Source organism: Lissotriton vulgaris, chromosome 4_1 (assembly GCF_964263255.1).
Source record: "Lissotriton vulgaris chromosome 4_1, aLisVul1.2, whole genome shotgun sequence".
Classification (NCBI taxonomy): domain Eukaryota; kingdom Metazoa; phylum Chordata; class Amphibia; order Caudata; family Salamandridae; genus Lissotriton; species Lissotriton vulgaris.
In genome coordinates, this window is record NC_141691.1 from 1638681295 (window position 1) to 1638700342 (window position 19048).

Here is a 19048-nt window from a genome sequence, read left to right on the forward strand (position 1 = left end):
ATATGTGTGTTGCCAATTAGCCGGCCGGCCGGGCTGCCTGCGCGCGCGGGCTGCAGCCTGGGTGCCTCCGCCGCCGCCTCCCCTGCCTGCTGCCTCCCCTGCCTCCCGCTCGCCTCTGCAGCCTGCGCGTCATTTGCAATCTGCAGACTGTTGATCACCTCGCTAATTACACCTCTCCCTCTGCTCTGCCCGCCGCGCTCATTCCCAGAGTGCATATCGGGAATAGACACACAAAGACATGCGCACTCAACTTAATCAGCCATTTTTTTTAAACAGGGCTAAAACGATAATAATTAGCAGAATAAAGACATATCGGATTTTCATTTCCTCTGCTCCTCTCCCCAGCCCCTGCACGAGCGAGCAGCGAGCAGGCGGCGGGCGCAGGCTGCTCTCCGGGCAGCACCCCCGGACCCTCGGCACCGCTGCCCCCGCTCCCCCCGAGCCCTGCCGTGCCAGCAGCCTTCTCAACTTCCAGGATTATTCGCCTCTTTTTTAATTTTTATTTTTTTTTAAATATTTTTTTTCCGAGTGAACATTCTCTTCCCCGGTTTCTTTGGATGTTGTTCGACGGTGGGCAAATTAAAGCTAAGACCCCCCAAAATGTTATAAAAAAGGAAAGAAGACCGGGGCAGGAGCCGAGCGAGGGGCGATGGAAAGTAAGTTCTTTCTTTAACTTTTATTGAGTAGTTTGTGTTTAAATTTAGGTCGGGTATCGATTATCTTTCCAGGCTGATCTTGCACAATCTTTGATATTTCGCTCGCGCTCCCTCCCCTCCGCCTCGCTCTCGCTCTCACACACACTCTGCACACAGCGCTGCCGCCTCTCTCCGGACCCCGGATCCCCGGCCGCCCGCTCCCACCACGGTCCGCGGCGGAGGAGGCAGCGCGCTCACCGGGGCTCCCAGCTTCCGGCTCCGTGGCTACTTCCAGGGGCAGTCCTGCAAGCTCTGCGCCCCGAGCTCCATGCGTTTCACGCCCAGCCCCTGCAAAGCCCCGGCTCGGTCCACTTCGCTCCCAGCCTCTCTGTGTGTCATTTTTCAGGGTTAACTCGGTACACACTGCCCTTGGGTCGAGACCACATCGATCCCAGCTCTTGCACCCAGCCAGGGAAGGTCTGAACCCACTGTCCCCCTCACAGCGTCCAGTCCGGTCCCGTTCGCCTCCCTTTGATCCCACCTCTTTGCACCGCCCGGGCTCTGCAAAGCCCTTGCCGGTCTCATCTCCCGGGACAGATGTGTGTCTCTGCCCAGTCTCTGCCCCTCCATCCATGCACTCCCGGATCCCTGCCCAGCCTTGGCAACTCAAGCCGTGCACATCCGGCTCCCTGGCCCCTCCAGCCGTGCACTCCCGGCTCCCTGGCCCCTCCAGCCGTGCACACCCTGCTCCCTGCCCAGCCCTGCACACCTCACTCCCCGAGTCGCCTGTGGCAGTCACTGCCCGGGTTACCAGCCTCCCAGGCACAGTTTTGTAAACAGCCCGGCTGCCTCTGCACATGTTTGTAGCTCGCTTCTGCGCGCCGACACTTTGTGTTTTGTTTTCCGGGTTGGCCGACCGTGCTCCCTCTGGAAACTTTCGCTGCCTTTTGTGGAGGGGGATGTGTGTGTGCAGCCTGCAGGCTCTGCCCGGTGGTGGGCTCCTGCAGCCAGCCCTGCGCCTCTCTCGCTGCTGGAAGTGTACAGAAGGGCTGCCTGCCTCAGTACCCCGTACCCTTTCCCTCCCCGTGACAATAGTCGCCGCGAAGGGGCTGAGAATACAGTGTATCCCGGAATCCACTCCAGCACAAAGTGCGAGCACCTTCCCCAGGAAACAGGGCACTTGCTATCTTTCCGGTGCCCTCCGACCCCCGCTGTGGTCTTGACAGGGCGCCCCATAGAAGTGTGAATGAATGAATGAATGAATGAATGGGTGCTTATGCTTTGAAGGGCAGGCGCACACCCTGAGTGCCCTGCCAGGGAGCCAAGGATGCTTCTAACAGAGTGCACACCGAGGGCCTCTTGGGAGCCTGCCAGCGAGGGCAGCATGGGTGCCCCTGATACGGTCTTCTTGACAGGAGAGTAGGTGGTCGGGGACAGAGCGCGCACACACCTCCCGGCACGACGCCCCTGCCTCGGTGGCCGCCAGCGCTGCTCGGTTACCTTCCTGGGCGGCTGAGCCCGGCTCCTGCTGGTCCCTCGGCCCCAGAGCCCGTATCCCAGACATAAGCTCCGCGGCGCCGCAGAGGACTCGCTGCCGGAGGTGGCCAGGGGCATTCGGGCTCCGGTCAGTCCGTCCGCGCTTGCGGGCTGGCATGTCCAGTCCTCCAGGGCTTGTAAGGCTTCAGCCGGGCTCCTCTCGTGCATGGCCCCTTCTCCGTCTCCACGAGCGGCGGGCGCGGGAGCCGTGGCGGGCAGGGAGGCTCCGCGGCGCCCGGAGAACCCCCGAGCAGGGCGTGTGAGGAGATCCACCGCCCCGAAGCCGCCCCGGGGCCGGGCACGGGGCCTCTGGCTGCCGCAGGGGCGGCGAGAGGCGGCCGAGCCTGCTCTGCCGCTCGCTCAGATTGAGGCAGAGACTTGGCTGCGATTGGGACGCGGCAGTGACATGGCATCGATCGCTTCCATTGAGAGCAATGCAAAACCGCCAGGGTATGTAACACTGTCGATGCCACCCGCCCTGCCTGCCTGCTCTGAGCGCGCACCGGAGCAGCTCGCAGCCCCACGGCTCGGCCTCTTCAGAGGACCTCCGGAATCTGGATGGGAAAGAGCACGACCGGAAGATTGCCTGCCCCCCGTTTGTTGACATCCCCCCATGTTTTTCAGAGCGCGCCATTCATCGCCGCTCCTCCAGAGGACTGCATTTAGAACTTTCTCTTTTTGGCCGGAGATGCTTTGGAGGCTGCACTATTGGCACAAAGGGACTCTGAGGGCATTTTTGGGAGTTTTGTATTTCCGCCGTGCCCTTGAACAGGGGAGGCACGTCGCCCTATCGCGAGCTGCGGGCTCGATGGAACACTCCAGCCCAGGCCTCTTATCTGTCCATAGTTACAATACCAGCGCTGCAGATTCACGCCCGAAGCCGGGAATGTTTGTTTGCTCCTTAAGAACCGTCTGGGGGTTGTTCATCGAATACATGAGCCCGCTTTACCTTTCTGTGTCTGATAATAAACATCAGAGTCAATGAAATTATGGGGACAGAGGCGCCATAAATCTGCAAAGAGGGCATATCTAAGGGGCAGAGGTCAGGTAACCCGCATGTGTCTGCCAGAGAGACAGTACCTGCCGTGTTGTGTGCACACACACACTGCTTTGTTGCTGTGACCAGCTCGAGCACGCAAGGCTTTACAAACAAATGTAGCCATCTCGACTATACAGTGATTCCCTTACGGAAGTCCGAAGCGCTTTAATATTTTGTTTTCCAACTGTAGGTTTTCAAAGACGTGCTGGGGCAGCAAAATACACCTAGCAGGGCTGCCGCAGAAGCACCCTGTAATAACAGAGAATTTAGCGCTCCACTCCTCACCCAGAGCCTAAATTCACACAATGAGATTTGATTATCGCTAATAACAATATTAGAGCCGGCCTGGATGGATGAGGAGCAAGGCGCTTTTGTTGATTGCAAGGGTTTAATGTTGCATTTCAGAATCTGATGTGGCTCGGCCTCTCTTCCATTAACTGGAAAGCCCCCGAGGTTTTACAATTATTCCTTAAAGATAATACATTTAAGATTGCATAGCTAGGCTGGAGAGAAGTCATAAAGGCAAGAAGGGAGGCCTTTAATAACTCCTGAGATTCAGACATGTTCAGCAGTTAGATTGGCTCTGACTTCAGCAAGGGTCGACAATGTGTCATTTCCATGAAGCCAAATTGCCCTCTGCCTATATGATATTAATGTGCAAATCAATATTTCAGGGATTAAATTTCCCTTCTTCATTTTTTATGGTTTATACCTCAATAAGTCTCCAGTCTATTAGAAGAGGCTGGGTGATTTAAAATCTCTGGCTGCAGAATAGCTTGTCGCAGCTTCAGGGTCTCCCTGTGACACTGGAGGTATTTGACAGGGTCTGTGCGCCCGGAGGCACGCGCCATACTGTAAGGCCCTTGTTCGATCGACTGCTCAGAGGTATTGAAAAGATCACCCGCATGTTTGCGCCACGTCCCCACCACATTCCACTGCTTTACAAATATTGTGTTAATCTCCTATTGATTTGGTTCAAAATCAATTGGCGCTCCAATCTTATTAGTGATCTGGTCAATATTCCTCGGTGTTGTGCCTCGTTTTATTAACCAGCGTGCGTTAGAGGGGTGTTTCAGTCTGCCGTGACAGCTGGTGTTGTGTGTTTTCAGTGTCTATGGGTGCGCCTTGTTTTTCACGCGCCATTTGACCCGCGCAGTCTCTCTGGTCAATGGTTCCTAGAAGGGCTTCAACACGCAGTCGTCCTCGGGCCAGTCGCGGCCTGGCCTCTATGGCCGTAGCACCCTATGAGATATTACTCTGCACAGTCGCCGCATCTGCAATAGTCAACATAGAATGTTTGGTGATGTGGGCGCCCATCTTGGACGGTGCAAAGCGCAGGGCTACCCCTCGAGGCTGCGGCCTTGACCTCCGCAATGGCAAAGGCCTACTGTCTGTCACTCGGCTGCTTTCTAGTCTTTTACCATCTGGACCAAGTTCCGCACAGCTGCACGGATTTCTTGTGTGATAGAACATTTTTTCCATTCAGTGCTAAATGTTCCTTCCTATGAAACGCACAGACGCGCTTAATTTAGTCTGCGAGAAGAAATGCTCATGCAAAAGCACAAAAGGTGCCTTAATCTCTGCAAGCTGTTTGTTTTTCTAACCCAGGCTTGTCTATTTGGGTTTGAAAAGTCGTGTTTATTGAGGAGATGTTTCTGGGGTGTGACATTAAAATAATACACGGCTTTTCATGCTGGCTGCGGATTTTTTCAGTTAATCTGCAGGGATAGGTTTTATAGCTGTCAAAGCATGGCCGGTCCAGAATTTTTTTGCACTAATTAAAAATATATTGTTTACAGTGCTATATCCTGTACCTTAGGATATCTAATTATGTTCAGTTCTCTGCTACCACAGTATTTACTTTTGTTAATTCTTTCTGCATATATATATGGTTGGAAGTTATTAGTTCACGTCATCCTGTTTTTGATTTTCATGATGGTAATTCTTTTTTTGGATGCTGGCTAAATGTTCTGCTTATTAAGCGTTAAAATACCAGGTGCACCAAACATGTTTCATGTAAATTGGGAGGTTGTTTAGTATCAAATTGCACATTATTACACGTATACATGTGCATTTAAAAATAACTTCACATTTCGAAGGTACTCGGTACTTAAAGATTGTAATATTTTATTATGTACAGTGTATATCTGCCAGTGTTTTCACAAATATCTATTTTATACATACTGTGTCCTGCTATGCTATGGGCTTCAATGTGGGTGTGCAAGTGTATGTACTTTTAACTGATTCCAAAGTCATGTATGTTAGGATGTTTGTGTGTGCGTGTAACTGTTTTCGTGTGTGTTGGAGAATGTGTGTATGAATAGAGGTCTAAGACTGTCGTGTTGCTTAAATGTGTTTGTTGGGTTTGCGTGTGTGAGTATGTATGTTTTTATCTGTTTTGTCTTCTAAGCCTCTTCGCGTATTTGGTTGTGTGTGTTGGGTTGTGTGTGCACGCGCACGCGTGGGAGGATGGGGAAAGTGTCAAAGACAGGCGTTAGGTTAAGCCCACAGTTCAGATATGAAGCACTTTTGTGTCTGCCTCAGGGCTCTGCCCACAAGGCAGGCTTTATGGCTCCACAGTCTTTTCATGGGTTAAAGTCTTGGCTGGGGTTCAATCTGAAATAGCGCCAGGGAGATAGCGGTGTAAAGGGCAACTCATGTGAATACGTACAAGATCCATGTAATTAGTCCTTAATTAGATTAGCATATGCAGATTCCCAATGTAGAAACTTGTTGATGCGGCGCTTATCAACGGAGTAAAATTGGGCTTTTGTTTTGAGACAATAATGACTTTCAAGTTGGATTGTGGAAACGCACAACCAGCTAATTTAACTCATGCCATGTTAAAATTTCATAGGTTTCCATGGAGACCACTTTAATTGATGCACCGACTAATGTCCTGGGATACACACTGTCCAAAAGAGAGAGCTTGTTTGCCTAATCCACCCTGTAGAAGCACTTGTTTGTACACGGGTCTCTTGTGCGGGAATTTGCATATGCAAATAAACAGATCTGCAGTCCCATTTGTCAGGGCGGTTTATTACGTATAAAAAGGGCAGGGCTATTGTGCTGCGACTGGGCCTTGGAAGGCAGGGCGGCGTCGACCAGTCGGTGGCATTCTTTCATAATTTGTTTCTGATTAATCGAGCAGAGTGAGGCGCTTTCTATTCAGGCCTCTGCAGGGGGAGGTCAGCCCTGCCTCTGAGAGGAGTTTCAACAGTGACAAGGGAAGCCCTCTCCCCTCTCCTGTCGAAGGCTAGATTCCTACTTGAGGATTCCTGCTTAAAGGAACGTGTCTTCTTAATAATCTCGAGTTACCCAAGAGCACAGAAGAGTCTGCTCTGGAATATGCACCCTCCATCTGCAGGAAAGGTAAACTGACAGAACTGCTTTTCAGAGGCAGGAATGGGGAATTAGGGTGCGTAAAAGCATCGGAAAAGGATTAGCATTTTTTTGCATACTGAAAAGCCCTCTTGAATAGGGCAGTGCATGGTTGACTAACCAAGATGAAAGGTGGATGGACGCCCGGCTCCTCTTTCCCTCTGTCTCTACTAGGCTCTCCCCAAACTTCTGTTTGTCCAAGACTTGAGGAAACAAGGGCCAGCTCAGATTGCAGCCACTTTCCAGGCGAGCCCCCGTCCCTTCATCAAGTGAAGTAATATGTATGCTAATGGCGCGGCTTGGAGATGGTGAACACCGGTCTGCATGTCGTGGGGTTCAGGAACATGGCAGGCACAAGCTCGTCAAATATTGACTTTTGGCCTTGAAGCATCTTCACTGCTTTTACTCTTTGGAGTATGGAGGATTTTTTTTTCACTAGCTCGCAATAGAAAGATGTTTGAAGAAATTTGGTCGGATATAGGAAAGCAAGAATTGCAGCACTGTGGACCGTCTTTCTTTGTAAGTATCAATGTGGTGTAACTTGTATCAATGCTGCGTTTCGAAAATGCTGAAAAACTGTATGTAAGATAAAGGTAATTGGCAGCGAAGCTTTGCTAGGGTATAAAATGATCCAGAGTTTATTTTAGTGAATTTTCAAAGCATCCGGGTGGTGGTCTGGGGTCACCAGGTTTGCCCTTAACATTACTACTAGAGTTACTCATTAGACTCATTAGCAATAATTCTAAAGCACTGGACATTTGTAGGAGGCAAGAGCGGCTTTACATTTGCACCTCTATAAATCAGAGTAAGCTTTGGCTTATCATTAATTTGTGTGCATGTTTAGCGTGGCTTCTCGGTGTCAGTTCAACATAACTATCCTATTGGTGCCGCTGCAGACAGGCCTTGGCCTTTCAGCCAGATGCTCATTGGGCCGCTTTGTTTGCGGCGGGGTCATAGAGCTCGCAGATCAGGAGCTGTGGTATCAGTCTAGCGATGCTCCAGCTGGGATAATATTTAACTTGTTCTTTGCAACCGGAGGCCCCCAGGAACATTGGTGGACAATCCACAGAACCTGTTTGCTAGAGCTGCTCGGAGCCATCTAGCCTCAGGATTATCTGCTTTCCCCCAATATTGGTTAACACGTCTGTTAATGTGTTACCATTAGAAGCTGGTCCTCTCGCTTATTCCCTCCCTGAAATGCTCCTTTCCCATCTACTTATCTACTTTCCAGCTACTTGTGTAGCAAGTGATGTTTGTGAACAGAGAGTGCTTGTGAGGGCTAAAGATGTTTGTTTTAGTTTTTACTAATTTGAACTGCATGCAGTGTGCTAGATGATTTGTAAAAACTCACTGGCAAGGTTGAACTGCTCTCTGGACAACACATGGGTCAATGATCCTACTGTGCTCTCACCAGACTTACTGAAGGTGTGTGCACACACACCCACACACATGCACTTACATTTTATGTCTAGCATGATGACTTAATGCACTTGCCACATATACTTGGTTGACAGGCAGGTCGACTATGTCCCAGACTATTCTAGGAAGAGCTAGGAAAATCCTGATGTTGGATTTCAGTTTGATCAAAATTACACATTTTGGCCATTTGTGTGGAAATGCCACCCTTCACGAAGCGCAGGGTGACTTTACAGTTTATATTGGACCTGTGTATGACTAGGGGCCATGTGTTATTGAATCTAATTCCCTCAAACTCAACGCAGTTCTGTGGGTTCTCTTTTATTGTGCATGCTAACACAGTAGGCCGCTTACTCTCAGTTGGAAAGCCTGCTTTAACACAAGAAGCTCAGGTATAGTAAGGATCAGAAAGTAAGTTTGCAAGGCTAGGGCATTTGTGCTGCGTACAGATTTATGTCTTTATTTCTTTGCCTACAGGCCGATGACCCCAGTGTACTGTGTGTAACAAAAAAACAGAGGAAGGGTTAACTGTGGATACAAACTGGCTAAAACAGAGCTCTGAAGATAAAGACAGGCATCCTGTTGTTTTTGTAAACAAAGGGCTCGCTGTACATATGGAGGCCTGTGTACAGTCCTAGCAGTTGTTGATTATAAATTAACTACACACGTTACACATGTGATTTTTGTATCTTCCTTTTTTAACAAACTGTAGAGCTATGGTTTGAAACACATACTACTTTTTGAAACTGGTAGATATAATAACACCGGCTACACCTGTTTTAGGCCTCTATGTATTTCATACACCTGAGTGCGTGAGCGGGAGTGGAGAGTATGATGTTATGCCCTTTTGAGAATCAGCGCATACTAAGTAATATTAATGTTACCTAAAACTACCCTGACGCAGACATTTGAAATAGTTCCACTTACCGCCATTTCACTTAACATTTTTTTTTGTGTAGTTCACCTTTTCATTATTCTTGTTCTGTGAATTTTTGGGGATAATCAATTACTGTTTGGAAAATCGATATAAATATTATCATATTAAAAAAAGCACAGCCTTCTATTCTTCTAGGGTTTTGGCAGTAGAGCGTAATTATGCCTTAGGTACTGATGTACTGTAAGCATCCTCTTGGCCACACATTCATTTTGAACAGAGGAAAAGATCCTATCACGACTGGAAAGGACTGGAATGAGGGTGCCTTTATTTAGCCTGCACCCCTGAAAATACGCGGGGCATAGGTCAGCACCCTTCCACGTTTGAGAGGAATTGCTTGTCATAGAAGCCTGTTCAAGAGCCCCCTGTTAACAGCGAAACCCTGGCAGCGCTTGAAGTGGCTCACCTCTGAGTTATTCATAAATCCCACACAAGCACTTGGCTTTGTTGTTGATCTGGCTGGAGGGGTTGATGCCAATCCGAACAGAAATGGAAAGTGCGTTGCACGACCCATAACGGAATAGCCCTTTAGCTCAAAGCTTGACCTCGCTCCCCAAGATCTGTAGTGCCACCACCGACTCTCTTTGGATGTGCAGCCTCTGATGAGTAGCATGAGGTCTCAGCAGGCACACGTGCCACTGGCTGCAAGGATGTCAAGCAAGTGTGTATTGTACAGAGATGCAACTTGAGTTCTAGCGGAATAGAAATGCGTCTCCATTTGGTTGTGATCAAACTGCCTTTTCTTGCAAGTGGCTTTTAGATTTACCAGGTTTTTTTTCCAAGTCTGACAGCATTGTTGTGATTTGAAACACTTGATGCTTCTAAAGAACCTGATGTTTGAATGAGAAATAGCCCGGTGTATGAAATACCCACTGGAGTTCACCCAAATGAAGCCTGGAAACCCTGTATGATTGACATGTGTTCTGACAGCTAGAAATGCAAGGATTGCCCTGTGTTTTTAACACATTGGGGTCCCAGCTTGTTAACTAGCTGAAGTTAAGAGATTGTTTCCCCTTGTGCTGGCAGTGCACCTTCTCGGGGTGTTCCAGGGAGGTCCAAGGGAGGCTGTGCTGCCGTGAGACAGTTAACTGGCACAGAGTATGCACTGCAGCAGAAGTTCTGTCTGCGAGGCCTTAATCCCCAGATAAACATTTCCTCAAGGCAAGCCCCATCTGACCCTGTCTCAGACTAGCCTTGCGTTCTGCTGCTAATGTTCTGTTTTGTTGCTGCTTAAAGTTAGAGATCTCTTGAAGGGACACGTCCATCCATAGGAAAATTAAAGAAAGGCATCATTTTAGGTAGATGGTGATGAGAGTTAATGATATATCTGCAGCTCGCCCAGTCTTCGTGTGCAATCTGATCACAGCCATCAGCTCATTTGTCATGGCTGAAGTGAAAATGTCACGACCAATGAGTGTATGGCGGCTGACGGGGGCAGGAGGCCCTCTGCAGACACTTTATGTGCTGGGAGTGGGTCACAGCTTAGATGCAGCTCTGGGGAAATGTTGGGATTAGCCAACTCAGTGCTCAAATCCCTACCATAACAGAATTAGTCGAGCAACTGAAGTTTGCTTAGGAGGGGGAAAACTTCTGGCAAGTGGCGCCAGGCTGCAGCCCAATGGACATAGAAACCTGTAGGGTGGTGTGTTAAAGTAGTTGTATTGATTTTATCTGCTGTACGGTGCCTTGCACTCTGGCCCCATGTGTGCGTGGCATGCGAGCAGGGGCGTGGGGCAGAGTTCATAAACTTTACTTGCAAACAGACAATTTTAAGTTGCAGAAATGTCAATCAGATGTGAATTCATTTGAATGCACTTTGTTGTGGTGGCCTACCGCACATTTTTCTGATGTGTGGAAACCATCTCAAGCGTTGTTTCTATGTTGCTCACTTCATTGAGTGCAGTGAAGATGGCTAACCTGGTGCAGCATGTTTCTTACAGTATTAGAGCATATGTTCATATTCTGGCTGCCATCACACAGCAGCTGAAAAACCTCATCAAACCTGCACCTGCACGTCATACTACTGGTTCACTACATGCTCTGTGTACACACACTTGACTCAATGGGACAAGCCCTTCACCCATTGATTTTGATAGATTTAGGCTAGTCTGACTTTATAATCTAAGGGCCTGTCTCCTGCCCATGCAGACTGTCCTAAGCGGAGGGTAGAGCTGATTAGGTTTGCCTTCCTCCACCACGTGCAGCCATTTAGCTGTTTTAAATGTATAATTATCATTGCATGTCATTAGATAGCTGCACTGATTGCCGCCAACCATTGTCTGCCTGCACTTAATGCTGAAACCTGATCAACGTCCTCCTTTAGTTGATGCTTGGTGGTAAACTTTAATTAACTCTTATTGCATTGAAGAAGAGTTCAGACTCAGTGCTCACCAATCATTTCCCTTCATTATGCCCTGACAGCTTCACTTGTTGTAGCCTCCAATAAATGCATAGTCAATAAATAAACAAGCAGGCCTTCCTGCCTTGAAGTTTATCCTCACACATACTTCTCTAGCTCGGAATATTAGATAATTGGATGAAGGTAATTATTTGAGTTTCTTGTGTATCCTTATTTTTTCAGTCCCCAATCTCACAGTGCCAGTTTCATGCCAGAAAATGCCCTTTTAAGAGAAACTGTAGATTTATGATAAGATTATTGCTGTAGCATGATTCTTTGATATATGCATCTTTTGAATCAATGCAATTAAGGTTGTCTCCTATTGGAATGTGCGTAATTCTTCTTCTTAAAATAAGTTTCCTGTAATGATATTGAAGTTCATGTAATCAGGTTACTGGCAGATCATGTGAAACTCAGTTCAAGTTCGCTGGCTGCTTGATTTTATTTTAGTCGACATCGAGTTTGTTTGAAAAGGCATAATGTGTGTAGAAAGCAGGGAGCACATAATTATGCCTGACGTTTTGTTTGTTTGTAAAGAAATCTAATTAAAGTTCATACATTTTAAAACGCAAAGGTTAATTAGAGAATTGCTCATTTCACTTGCGCAAAACTGTCGAATTAACTTTCAGTTCCCAGGATGGCAAATGGCAATTCATAACAGAAACAAAAGTGCTCAGCTAAATGAGGGCCTGACAATAGCCAAAGGCCACTAGATCACTCTAAAAAAAGGCCAGTGACCTCGGAATGATAAATGACTTTTTCTTTTTCGCGTTTTGCATGAACCAGAGGGTGTATGGATGGCCCTTTCTAGTTTAATGGAGTGTAAACTAATGCCTGATGCTTCCATAGCATGCACTACACCGCTGAATGTCGTGTTGGACCCATTGCCTGTTATAGGCCGTAGCATTCTCTCCGAGTTCTACGGACAAACCATGGGTGCATTTTCAGTTGCCCCCACATCTTCAATAGTTTACGCATAAGCTTCAAGTTGCAACAATGCGAGTAAAAGTGGAATGTTGCCAGAAACATCAGACTTGCATTGAGGTATATAGAGATAAATATAATAGTGGTAGCCTGCAAGCAAAGCTGTGTCATGGACAAAAGAAAGAAGCCACTCAGACCAGCAAGTGTATTATGATGCTGGGAGATTGCAGCAGTGGTGGCTCGTGTAATGGAACCCACGTGCGCCTGCTAGTAGTTGACAGTTCAATAGGTCCCCCGCTTTGTAAAAAGGTGTGTTCACCCCATTGCTGCCTCCGAATTTGATTGGATTGAGCACAGGACGCACGCCTTGCATCCCTGACTGCAGGTTCCATGCTTCTAGTAGGACAATGTGGGGACTTGTGTGCATAGTTGCATTGTTAAAGACCTAGCAGCTCTTGCTGAATCGTGGTATGTCATTGTCTTCTCCGGTCAACAGAGCATGGTCTTACCTCCACTTACACCATTAGTAACTGGAGGAAAGCACACAGATCATCAATGTGCATCCCTGCAAACCTTGAGGCGCCTCGTGTTGTTTCCCATCTGCCAGGCTTTAGCACCATGTGTCAGAGAGGCCATGACACTTGTATTGTCAGAGCAATGCAACAATGCCGGCAGAAGCATTAGGAATATTGAGCGATACGTAAACATAGTAATATGATGTGTTAATTCGCAGACACAATTAATCCTGTGCATTTTTTTTTAAAAGAAAGACTCCATGGATTTCAAGGTTAAGCTTCTTTCAGCACGATTATAAACTTGAACTTTCAAATCTGTGCGAGGATTGGGCGGTGCAAAGCGAGGAGGCAATGGATTTGGGCCTTTTTCTCATCTGCAAAATGCATGTAAATTGGTTCGAATTTACATAACCTTAAGCATTGTCATAATGTATATTGTGGGTGCCATGTAATACCTGGCAGGCCCCAAGTGATTTGTAGATTAATATTTTTGTACTGAAGGAAAACCGAATGGATTAAGAAGTCATAATTTTAACTCTAATCCTGCTTTGCATAGATGGGCCTGGGAGAGGTGATTAATGCCCTCGGCTTTCTGGTGGGCTGTATTTCAGAGGCATTAATTTCTCGAAGGCAAAGTAAAAGTGAGTGTGCCCTGGGTTTGAGGCAGCAGCTTTTGGGTGCTGCCTGAGGCTGTTTAGTGCTCAGGTTTTTCCTGCTGCGACCAGCTGAAGGGCTCCGTGTCAACCCGAAGAGCGGCGAAGTGGCGTGCCAGCATCACAAGAGGTACAGTGCATCCTCACCCCTTGTATCCCCCTGACTCTGTCCTCTCAGAGCTAGCTGTGTTTGAAGACATAGACTTACCAAAATATGCAAGCAAACAGATTTCCCAGAAGAAGCACGTGTTTGTGTACAAAGGTAATATGAACTTAATGGAGGGGGGAGCATACCTTGCATATTGATTATGAAATGTTCCTGGCAAACACAATGAGTCACAGATTTTCGACTGCCGACCGTGCTCGGGGAGGAGAGCAGCTGTAGTGTTTTATTAAAACCGTGGAAAGAGGAGAAGAAGGTAAAGCAACAGTTCCTGGCCTCGATAATTAAATTACAAATTCCACCGAGTGCTGCAGTTTTATGGCAAACATACACTGCGCCGTTCCTGCTGCGAGTGGATGCAGAGCGACCATGCAGCGAGGCCATCGGTCACACTGGGTCTGATTGTACAATTAAAACAACCTGGAGGGACGGGCAGCTGAGGCCTGGAGGGGCTGGAATGTGGAGATGGGACCAGGTAGAGAACAGTCCACTCTTTGCCTTTCTCGGCCCCCACCCTCTGCCCCACCCCCCTCAGTGGGCTCGGGTTGAAAGCTGCACGATATTCGGTTACATCCCTCTGTTCAAACTTAATTACCTCCCCCCTTTGTCGTGACATGGGTGGAAAGTTTCTGGCGTGTCAGAAGAGGTCGTCACACATTCTTTCGCAGTTCTCTTCATTAATTCCCGCGTGCAGAAGCCCTTTTTGTCGTGCTGGGCAGGGAGAAGGGTGTAATGGAAGAGTCCCGAAGCATCAGCAGGAAGCTCTAAGCTGGTTAATGCAGTATAATTGTCTGGACATAGACTGGCCTTTGTTTGTGCAGTTCACTTCGAATCAGCTGTAATTAACTCCAGAGTGTTTCCAGATTGCCAGCAAAGAAAAATTACAGCGTTTCTTCTCGAAATTGTATGGCTCGAGTAGACATTAACTATGCAGATTGTTTTTACTTTGACATATTAAGGGAACGCTTACTTAGCTCACCCGTCTGACCCCAGAAGAAGAAATATGAATATTTACGCGGGTTCTGCTATTAGACTCTGAGTCTGTTGAATGTGGTGGGCACATGTTAAACTCATATATGCTTACTGGACACTCTGGGCACCCGTCAGCATCCCCTTGGGCAACTGTATATTTTGGGTTGTCACTTTGAGGGCTGTCCCTGCATACTGTGCCAACCACAAGCCAACAGGCTGTACTGTGAAAAAACTCGCCAGCCCATGAGCACGCGTGCAGTTTTTCCCCCCAACTTTTTTTCTATCAAGTTGGCCCCCAGCCATGTGAACAAGAAAAAAGTAGCAAGCAAAGTGGCCTGTGGTCACGAAACCTTTTTGGCACAAAGCATTTACCTGCACGTTGTTGTTTTGAAAGAATAACTTGGAAAGATGTGATTTGCTTGGCTGTGCTCATGGGCTGGCAACATGCATGTAACACCCTCCCAAAAACACTGGGCTTCTAATAATGGGTTCCTGCAGGGACTAAAATGAGGCAGCATCGTGATCAGGTCCCCGGATAATGCGTCTAATAATACAGCGCTCTACACAAAAGATCTGTCAGCAGCCGATGGAAACAGAAGTCCAGCCAAAATCTTTTTTTTCCCTTTCTTCGAATTTAACAATAAGGAATTTAAGCCTCAATGTGGCTTTAGCAACCAAAGAAAAGAAGCTCTTCGTGTCTGCATAATACCACTTTGATGGATTTTTTTCATCAGCCCTCTGTACGTGGCAACAAATAAACAAGTATAATTATAGTTGTGAAGGCCTATTCACCGCTTTGTCAGGATTAGATATATGTGCAGTTCACACTGAGCCTCTCTTTTGTCTTTGCCTAACTCACTATGACATATTGAAAGAGGATTTGGTGTGGGGAAAAGGCCACGGCACAGACAGTGATGACCTTTAGGAAACTTGATACAACTCGAGGCTTTTTTATTTTATTTTTTTTCCTCTCTCGTTTTGGATGTGCAACGTGTGGTGTTACCACGTTTGGTTTTAAGTTAGCAACTTTTAACCCGTTCTTGACTGCATCAACAAAGAATCAAAGGCCGAGGAGACAGCTAAAGAGCAGAGAAGAAGAGAAACAAAAGGCCGAGCAACCTATTGGTCTCCGTTCCCAGCGTTTAGCAGCGTGCCTACCCTGGCATTCCTTCCCCTTTATTCTGCCCTCTTGATCAGATCACGTTCTTTTTAATCAGTTCACAAACACCGTCTCAGTGAAGCGTAGAAGAGGGCCGAGGCTTTCTCAATTAAGAAGCCGGAGTGAAAGCGCCATCTCGGACTCTTTGTTCTAACGGGAGCGCTGCCTTTTAAATCTCCAGCAATTCATCTATTGTCCGGTCAGACCCCCTTTTTTTTCATTAGCAGATCTCGCAGGAGGTTGGTTTTAGCAAGTTAGCCGAGCGGAGTTTGGAAAACAGCAACTGTGGAAGTTGACTGCGGGAGCGAAACAGAAGCTGCATATTTTGGCCGAGATTTGGTAACCGGTTTCTACAAAGGATTTTTTGTTTTATTCTTTTAAGTCAAGGCTCCGGCGGAGTACAAGGACGCCATAAATGCAAAACTGGATAAAGGTATGCGTTTCTGTGAAGTCCAGCCGCGTCACTGAGGCCGTTTGGTAACGGTACAGCGTATGTCGTTTCTTGCTTCGTGTGTTAGTATTTCAGATTATTTGCATGTTACGCACGGCGTGTCCTGGACATTTTCCCGGAAGCGCCGCCTTCAAAGGGTGTCGTGACCTGGACATGCTTCTGGAGGGGCAGGAAGTCCTCGCGTGCGGCTCGACTGGTCGATGCTCTGTTTTCGCATGGCTTGCCCATGTTGACTGAGTGTAGGGGAAGTTCTAACGCAGTAGGACTGTACCATTTGAATAAGGGCGAGGATACAAAAAAGAATGACCCTTTCATTGCGTACTGGTGCATTGTTTGTGATCTCTAGTGGTTGTTATTTAATTATTCATGTTTTCAAACCAAGTGTGGTCGAGAGTTCATTTCTAAGACGTGTGAACAATGACAGTGTCATAAACCCCCTTGTGTGAGTGGCATCCAGCCGTTCTTTAAAATTAAAAAGACAGTTGGAAGTATTTGGTGTCATTGTTTCAAGGGTATGGGTGCCTTAGCAATTTATAATGTGCCTACGTCTTCATGTCTTGCTTTCTGCAGAGAGACATGGCACTATAATTCCGACTTTTGCCAAATGAATACAGTTGTGTCAAGTTTAGTTCGTAAATGATGTACATTATCTTTGGGACTTTGCTGGGCTTTTTGTCTGAAAAGCAGGCGTTAGTAAATGCTCATTAAACGCAGGGTATGCATCCATAATTGTTTTGGTAGGGATTTTGTCACACAGAGGGCATTCTCAAAATCACATGGAATGTTGTCCCTCATGAAAGCCCAAAAGCAAGACTAGATATTGCCATGGTATATCGGATAGGATTCAATTCATTTTCATTCTCACTTGAATCATGGCAAATTTAGTAATATTAAGACTCACTCATACCAAAGCCGACGGAACACAAGCATGCTCTGTGTGGATAGGATGATCTTATACAAAGAGGTTGGGGAGTGTACAGGGCATTGCCAAATTGATTGACTGCGACTTCTGCTTGGTGCAGCCCAATGTGTTTGAAACCTGGGCTCGTTGTTGTGCATGTCTGCGTGGAGTTACTCACTCATTGCAAAGCTAAATGCACTTATCCCTCCTGTAATGAAACCATTGCCAGATTTGCATGCCATGAGCACAATAACCTGCTGCTCTTCAGTGATTACATTTAGACATTGAGCGTGGCACGGTTTCATTCGGGAACAATTACACTGTCTCTTTCACCATCAGATATACCAAAGGTAATTTTGACTAATTTACAACTCATGCAAACCATCAGATACACGTGAAACTGACCATTCCCCCTCCCTGACATAGAGGTTAAATAAAGTAAACAAGTTAGTTACCTTTGTGTGCTTAAAAGCATAAAAGCAGAGTGTCTTCCTTTGAAGATTTATTGTGTGCAAATTAATGCTTATTTTGATCCAGACCATCTCCTAGTGTTACCCTTCAGGAGAGTGCTCTACTTAAAGTAGTGTTTTATGGTTTATTAATTCAAATGACCATGATTGGCAGAATACAAAATTTTTATGCTTTGTTTGTAAATATAGCCGACTCCAAATTTGCCAGAGCTGTTACTCCAAACTGATCACACAGACCCGTTGTGAATAGTAGAAACCATTAAAAATTGCTTTTTCGTTTGAATTGCTTGGCTTACTCTTGCTTGCATTTTTAGGGGAAAAGTCTCATGTATGGAAGCTCTGTAGGAAACACTCAGTATCCTGTCATTGTTCTCCTGTCCTGAGAGAGAGCGAAAGAATGAGAGTGCAAGAGAGAGACTGCGTTAGAGGGGGAGGGAGAAAGAGAGATAGATATATCAATTACATTAAAAAACAATTCTTGAAAAGTGCAGTTTTTGTTCAGCACTGTGACCTAGATAATTGGGAAAATTTCTATGGTCGATAAGTCCTGTAGCTGGAAATAATGTCTGTGCTGTGAGAACTTTGTTGTTGTGCCATTGTAGTACAGTGCTTCCAGTAGGCAGTACCCACAGGCTCCACCATGAGACATCTACACAAATGCATATCACTTAAAACTATAATCAGTCACTCTGCATGCGTAATTTGGCCTTGGTTCATCCTGTGCCTATCTGCGCCATTCTGCTGTGGTGTGTCTTTTTAAAGGTTGTCCTTTCACAAGATAGGGAGTTTGTGGTTTGTGATGTGAGCCTGCGACGAATGATTGAAGGATTTCATCAGCAGCGCTTGCGTGAGATTTGTTAAGCCAGGGGAGATGTTGATAGAGGCAGTGGTGAGAGATGGACAGCACACCAGGATTGATTACATCAAAATGGTCTCTGAAATCGTGTTCATTACTTTTTGCAGTGAAAAAACACAGCAAGTGTGATTTCCCCCCAGGATTATGGCACAGGTAGCAGTAAATATTAATTTCTGGCTTGTTGCCTAGTGAGGCACCTGAAGGGTAGGGGAGAACTGGGATTGCTGTTTACTGGGGACCTACTGAGGGTTTTTACAAAGGGACTATTTGACGTAAGCATGATTGCCTGCTAAAATGAAGACCACTGAGGTGCTGTCTCTCTGCAGGCCACTGTTGCAAGCTTTTAATATGTTTCTTTCGGTGTGCTGCAGAATTTTAATTTTTATTGCCACAATCATAAACGTGCTTGAAATAATAAATTACAAATGTACATGATGTATACAAAGAATGATTTCTTGTTAATGCAACTATATATTTTATTCTGTATCAAGCACATTAAAAAGTACATCTTTCTCATCCCCATGTATTTTTCACACTTATTGTAAAACATATATTTTAGTGTGTGTGTATGTATATGTGGGTGTGTGTATATATATATATATATGTATATATATATATATATATATATATAATATATATATATAT

General features: G+C 46.4%; 1 protein-coding gene across 5 annotated transcripts in view; it reads left to right on the plus strand.

The window, feature by feature from the left end:
- The first annotated feature begins 521 nt into the window (after nucleotides 1–521).
- ZFHX4 (zinc finger homeobox 4) overlaps nucleotides 522–19048 on the plus strand; it is a 136578-nt gene continuing 118051 nt past the window's right edge. For 4 of the 5 annotated variants that reach the window (XM_086965907.1, XM_086965908.1, XM_086965904.1 and 1 more), the window contains exon 1: nucleotides 522–656. The gene's annotated coding sequence lies outside the window, so the exon portion shown is untranslated. Of the gene's footprint in view, nucleotides 657–7017; nucleotides 7111–19048 lie in introns of those variants that run through there. The other variant, XM_086965905.1, reaches the window with a different exon arrangement.